We start from the raw sequence: 7,628 nt of genomic DNA, 5'->3' as shown, positions 1-7,628 counted from the left end.
ATGCTTTTATACCATCCCACACCAGGTTAACTCCAATAAGTAGCTCCCACACCCTGCCCCAGCACAGCCACCAACCCCCACAAGGTTTCAACAGTTCATCTACTGTCTGTGCTGTTTCTTCATCCTCTTCAGGCCAACCCACCCTACTTCTTGCCTCTGCTGCATGCAGAGTCTTCCTTCTCTGGGCTCCTCTTCCAGCCAGCCTCTCCTCATCCAGGCCCCTTTCTTCCCCTGGAGCCTCTCCTTGTCTCTCCTGCATCCAAAACACACTCTCTCTCTTCATCAACTCCTCTTTTATACCCCTTAGAGCAGGAACCAGCCACAGCTGCACCTTGTCCACATCAGCCAACCCACCACCCCTGAAGCAAGCCCACAGCTGTATATTATCAATGTTAATTAACCTGCCTCATTCATCTATAATTCCTCTACAAACCCGCCTTTAATCTTTGAAGAACTGCTTCATGAGTAGGCTTATAGCTCGTTATCAGCTATAGTCCCATCTTGTGAACTTCTCTTTTTTACAAAGGGGTCTTGCTTAAAGCAGTGCTGACACAGCAACTATGGTATTGCTTAGAGGATGCTTGTTGATTTGGAAAAAGGTTTGCAGCATCAGCAAGCAAGTTAAAAACATATTTCAGCAGTTTCCAAAGAAGCAGATTCATTCTGCTGGATTTGCACTGAGTGATCCTGGCCATGAAGGGACTCCGCGTTGTCCCCTTAGCCACATCTAGCCACAGCAGCAAATGCAGAAGGTGAAGGCACAGGTAAGTTGCCCTGTGTGCCCATCTGCCCTTGTGAAAGAGGCTCTTACCAAATAACAGCTGAGAGATGTAGAACTGTTAATCTGGACATGACCATAAAAAGAGATGGGGAAAGTTTCTAAAATAAACAGTTCAGGGAATTACACAAAAGATACAATCTGTCATCACCACTGCTACCTATGGCCCTTCGGGGATTTAAAGCCAAGGAGCTGTACCAGACAAAGAATGGATTAAATTTCTGGAAGCCTAAGGAGTAACTGTCTACATGCTTACTGAGCAGGCTTCCACAACTCATGAAAGCCAGTGTTATTTACTTCATGAAGAACACAATTAGTCACTCCATGATAAAAAAACTAATTAAAGTTTTAGATCACAGTAACAGACTTACCCATAGGGAACGCAGCTCAGACTGGGCACATTTTTCCCTGTGTGCATCATATTTTTATATTAAATCTTTCCAATATTTCCATCATAGGAATTTTGTCTACTTCCAGAAATTGTCAGTTCCACCAACTATTGACTTCATTACTTAAAAAGCAGAATAACCAGCTATTTTGTCCTCAGTTCACATATGGAAGTAAAGGTACATTATGTCAATATGAAACATTGCCTTCTTTGGATTTCCTGATGGTTTGGGAAGAAATTGCATCGATGACAAGAAATTACAGTTCTGCACAGAAGCCTCTTCTTCATATTCTTGACTATTGAAAAGAAACCCACACCACCTGGATGAAACCTTCCTTCACTTCTGCCTGAGGAATGTGAGGGTGTCTTTCTAAACCAGTACTGTGGCTCAAGTGGTTTCATCAGTTGTCATCCGTATCACAAGCATGGACAAACTACTCTCCTTCTGAGGGCTGATACACGTAGACATGACATGAGTAACACCTTAATGAATTTTGTCTGACATTTCCCATGCTCAGCCCCTTGTCCAGTTGCCACAGACTTCTGCCAAATATAGGCCAGAAGGCTAAAGAGTTTCCATCCATCCCTATGTAGGCTGAACTTTTATGACTATCCAACAAAATCAGTTTAGATGTTTCCAAGAGCGCACTATGTGAGCTGACTGCCCTGGATTCCTCCTGCTGCCAGCAGGAAAGCAGGTATTTTAGAGAGGGCAGTCATCAGGCCTCATTCAATTTTTTTTCTTGGATAGAATTTCTTTTTTCTTGTTTTTCCTGGACGGGTGTGATTAACTTTGCATCAAGGATGTCACTCTGCTGAATCTAGCCTTCAAAGTGAGACAAGAAGAGGTCAGCTTGTTTCTCCCAGGGTCACATGCTATTGTCAAAATTGTCAAAACTAACATTGGAGCTGAAAAGAGCAGCCTGTCTGCTCTGTGAGGTGTGTCAGCTATTCTCATCTCTGCTAGGAATTTAATATGAAGTACTGTTCTCACCCTAGACTAATCTAGAATGCTTTGGTCTGAGCTGAAGAAACTAACGGAAGGCCTGTGTTTGAAGCAGTAGATAAGGTCATCATCTCTTAATGAATATCAGGTATTATATAAAGTCACAAGGAATGACTGCATGTATAGAAATTGTATTCTGTATTTGACTGATGCATAGGATTTGCTTTTAAGTTTGCAATAGAAAATGCTTTCTTAGAAGTATGAAATTGATGTCAGATTTGAAACTGAATACAATGCTCTGATTTTTAACAAAAATGCTTTTAAAAGTATGCTGGGATTTCCAGAATTAGCTTACAGCTACATAAGTATCATTAAATTTGTTTCTCTGGGCACTTCTTTCCAAAGGTCTTCCTTTAGAGCATGAAGGATGATCAAAAGGGACATAAAGAGGAAAAGGGAGATCAGTCACAGGCTTCTGAATTGATCGCTTTTTTCTATGAGGCTTTATTTAATGTGGTGGTGTCAAACATTCCCCAAGATTTGACTGATGGACATGGTCAAATCCATTCGCCAAGGGATTTCACAGAATCACAGCACGACTGAGGTTGGAAGGGACCTCCAGAGGTCATCTGGACCAGCTCCCTCCTCAAGCCAGGATACCTAGGACCTCTTTCCCCGGACCATGTCCAAAAGGCTTTTGAATATCTCCAAGGATGGAGACTCCACAACCTGTGCCTGTGCTTGGTCACCTTTACAATAAAAATGTGTTTCCTGATGTTCAGAGGGATCCTCCTTTTTTCAGTCTGTGCCTGTTGCCTCTGGTCCTGTCACTGGACAGACACACCACTGAAAAGAGCCTGGCTCCATCCTCTTTGCACCTTCCCTTCAGGTATTTATATTACATGAATAAGATCCCCCTGAGCCTTCTCTTCTCCAGGCTGAACAGTTCCAGCTGTCTCAGCCTTTCTTCATATGTGAGGTACTCCAGTCCCTTTAAGCATCCCAACAGCCTCAGATGTCTGAAGAACTTTGCTGTAGCTCTCCAAGGATCCTTCAAAATATGTACCTTGTTTTGCTATTAGCACTACCATTTCTGGTAACTGTCTTATAACTGTCTCTGAGGTCACAGGTACAAACACTAAGTAGCAGTCAGGACTACACCAGCATCATAGGAACAGCCTGTTGAGTAAGATGCATCTTAATTTGTTGACTACATTAATTAAAACATCTACGTGGATCCATTTAGGATAGAGCATTTATACTTTACAGTGATAGTCAATGTCTTTTGCAGTAACAAGCTATGACTGAAGGAAGCCATTCTCAGCAACATTGCCACTATCATCTGAGTAGCTGCTCCTCTGGGATGTTATCTGAAGAAGAAAATGCTGGTTGGCTTCATAAGATCCTGGGGTTTGGCTGCCTGGCTTCAGGGCCAAGGTAGCTCAGCTGGGACCATGGGGAGAGGCTTCCAGAGGCACTGCAGGGAGGCCACAGCCACAGCCAGCTCTGGTCTTGGGGACATGCTTGTAAGCTGAGGCTCCACCACCCAGCCCCTGCCAGAGCTACAGCCACCGCTGTGTCACAGTCCTGCTGCAGCCTGTGGCTCCTGACCCAGGTGCAGACCTCACCTGTGGGCTGACGTGCATGTCATCAGGCATCATGCGACCCAGGCAAAACAAGAAACAGATACTGGTGTACTTACAGGAAAATGAAGTTGTTAGTTCAGCCTGCAAACTCCTTTTACACAACAGGAGGATGTTTTGATAAATTGCCTCGGGCAGAAAGCAAAAAGTACATCCATGAACACATTTTGCAAAGAAACGGTGGGGCTCTTTGCCATTAATTCTGTATTTATGTTGCTGCTCTTTAGAACTTGTCTGACTAATTGCATTTATGGTTGTACTCAGAGAAAGGGAGACAGATGTTTTAGCAGTTTGGCTAAATGTTATATCACTTGAGGCTCTGACTGGAAAAATTAATACTGTTCCAAGTACTGTGCTAGAGTCATGATTATCTTATTACTGAATATGCATCCTGCTAATTGGATCCTTCCTCTGATAACAGGATTGAGAGTTTTGAGACTGAGAGCACAGAATCTTTAAAAATATACCCCATGTACTTAACTCTGTCTGAGATTAATTGCAAAGACTGAACAGCATTGTCACTAAAAGCCTTCTGTTAAACAGATACAGACTTTTTTCACAAGTGATTTATCTAATTACAATTCTTATTTTGAGCAGAACATCATTTTTCAGGAGGAAATGACAGCCACATCTTTCTTCAAATGATCATGTTTGACAGCAGCTGATGAAGCAAAAAAACCCCCACCTTTTTAAATTAATTCAGAGGCATAAGCAAGAACTGCAAGGTCCTGTTTATGTGTTCCAGTTATGATGTTTGGTACTACAGAGCAGCACTCAGGACTTTGTCACTGCTCCTACAGCACTGCGGGTTGCTTCTGTGTTTTTACAGTTCATTCTGTTGATTGTGGGTAACTTTTCCTTCTTCTCTAGCTGGTGGTTGCTTTCAGGACATCAAACGTATCTTGGAACTAACATGTCATCTGTGTGGATTTTCCAGGCTGTTTTTCTGGTCATATGTTGTATGTATTTATCGGACACAAATGAAAGAGCAGTCAGTGCTCTGTCGTTGTTGTCTTACCCTGCGTTACAAACTGCTGCTGTCAGAATGGTCAATTCTAGTTGCCCTGGCTGCAGCTGAAACTCGATTTTCCAGAGTATTTTTCAAGATCAGTTCTATTACCATATTTTTGGGGGCTGGCAATGGTTTTATTCAAGTGTTCTGGCCTCTGGAACATTTATGGCAGATCCACAGAAGCAGTCAAACCCAAAACAAATAGAAGATACAAGCTCCCTCAGCAATACCTCAGAATAAAAGCCTTATTAGTAGATGATGAAAACCCAGCTTTCATAGTGCTACCAGAACAGTGAAGACCAAGAGCAGCACTGGCTGTAGCCAGCCAAAGTCGGTGCTTCAGTCTCACAGAATCAGACTTGCCTTTATCAATACTAGAATCAATAGGTTCAGTTACAACTGCAAAATGTGGAGATGAGTGAGAGATTCTCACACCTGCCTAACAACACAACCTGGCTGCCTACAGGCGTCAATGTATGTACCAGCCTCAGGAGCTGGGGGTGCACGCTTCAAAGTCATCCTTCTCTGCATGACCCTGTCAAGCTCTGGCTCCCTTCCTTCTCTCTTCCCCACTACTCCTCTAGTTTCACATCCCATTTCTGCTTCCATCATCATAACACAATAGTGGCTTACAAAACACAGGGTGGACAACTTCGTTTTGGAGTGACAACAGATTGCTTTTTCAAATGTAGGGCATCATCAAACAACGTGTTCAACAACTTAAAGCAATAGTAAGATCACCTATATAAAAATTATATGAAAATTTTCGATTATGTTCTTCATATAGTTATGGCTTAATTCTTAGATTATCAAAGAAAATATCTGGGCAGAGTACAACAATCACAATACTGGAAGCTTACAGGGCAAATAAAAGCATATCTAGAAAAATACATCTAATGGCCATCAAATATAAAAACTTGTCTTTAAAAAATCTAAACAAAATATTCAAAGGTCTGGAAACTAACTGGCTGGAATATAATTTTTAAACTACATAATAATGTGCCTCCTTATGTAGTGCAGTCATCAGCCTCCAGCTTCCCTCTACACAAAAGGCATTTCTGTGTCCCAGCCAAAGCCCTGCCTTCCTGAAATCCAGCAGGCAGGAAAACCCACCTCCCACTGATCCTTTTCCAATGTCCAGCTCGTGGGTCCCTAAGCCACACTTGGACTTCTCCCCACTGCCTGCCTACCCTGTGGACCTACCCGTTGGATGCTCCATTCACGCTAGGCCTCTTGCATGGGCATCTGCCACCATGTTGTCCCTGGGACACCCCATCCTGCACCCATGAGGTGTCTCAAGGCTGGCCACAGCCCGGAGCTGCTGCTGCTTCCCTGCAGCTGCATCAGCACTGAGCGGCGCAGCAAGCCCCAAGCAGCCGCTGGGCAGCTGTGGGCCAGCCATCAGCAGGCATCATGGCTCACCGCTTGGGTTTTTGCGTTGCAGAATATGTCTGCTCGCTTGAAGCAAGCCTCTGGCTGATGAGCTTGGGGATGGAGCAGGGGTTTTCAGGAGCTCAGCTTTAACTGCTTCATTTCCCAAACCATATGCCAGCTCGGAAACAGGCTGCTTCGTAATGACATTCCTTTTAAGAGACCAAGGAAGAGTCTTTCTCTGCAGTCCCTCCTCCTGCCGCTGTACTAAGTAAGAAACCATAGCTACCCTTGCTTTGAACTTTGATGGTGACAGTTTGTCATGGGGTGTTGAGCCTCCTTGCATCTTCCACATCTGCTGCTCTGCCAGGAGTTGACATAGATGGCTTTAGCATGGTTCAATTAACACATATATAGCAGCTCTCTGTAAGTTAGCTGCAGTGCCTGCGAGGCCAAAGAAGCCACTTTTGAGTTCAAATTGTCTTGAAGTCCCAATGATGCTTTACTGCACTATCTTCTCAAAGGGACGTGCTCCTTTGGCTTAGGTGTTGTGTTGAGTTCCAAGCACTTCAGTGACACTGTGTATTTTCTCAGCAGCCAGAAGAGCATGCTGAGCTTCCTAAAGTCCATGTGAAACCTTTGATTCCACCTTTTTCTTTGCAGAATAAGATGACTAGAGAAGCTCAGGGCTTTGCTCTCCTCCTCTCCAGAGCACTTGTCACATTTTTGTGGACTTGCTGCCATGTTTTTGCTGTTGTCTGGCACAGGTTTGTTCTTTGGAAATGATTTATGGGCTGTGCTTGTAGTCAGGCCTGATGTATTGGAAGCTGGAAAAATACTTATTAAGACTTTATAGCAGAGCTGTAATCTTTGATTTCTCAGTGGCCCTGCAGCACTTGCTTTAACAGCTGCTTTATTGTGAGATTGAAATGTGTCTCATAACACAGATTTAGTAAAAGTATAAATGTATATATCGTAGATCTATCCACGTATAGAGACACAGCAAAGAGAAGCTTAAGCAGTGTGATATCAGCCTCACGCAGGTGATAGATAATCTATCCACTCGTGGCAGTAAAGGTGACACGTTAGTAGTCATTTTTCTCTCCTCTCTCTTCCACAAGAGATTTTCTCAGCCTTTCTTCATAGCAGTGATGCTCCAGTCCTTTAATCATCTTCGTAGTCCTTCCTTAGACTCTCTTCAGTATGTCCATGTCTCTCATGTACTGAGGAGCTCAGAACTGGACGCAGCACTCCAGATGTGGCCTCACCAGGGCTGTGTAACATTCAGACAAAAAGTTTGCTGTTTTGCAGGTTGGATGTGTTTGTTACTGACACAAACATTTTGGATGGTCAGGATGACACAGGGCAATGTTTGTGGTATTGCTGCCTTGGGCAAGTTGGGCGTATGGTGCAGTGCAGAAGCGGTCCTCTGAGGCAATGGGAGCCTCCGCTTCCTTCCATTACAGTGTTGCACCAGTGCGGACATTTAT

The sequence above is a fragment of the Falco peregrinus genome, chromosome 5 (assembly GCF_023634155.1).
Source record: "Falco peregrinus isolate bFalPer1 chromosome 5, bFalPer1.pri, whole genome shotgun sequence".
Lineage (NCBI taxonomy): Eukaryota > Metazoa > Chordata > Aves > Falconiformes > Falconidae > Falco > Falco peregrinus.
This window is presented reverse-complemented; position numbering follows the sequence as displayed.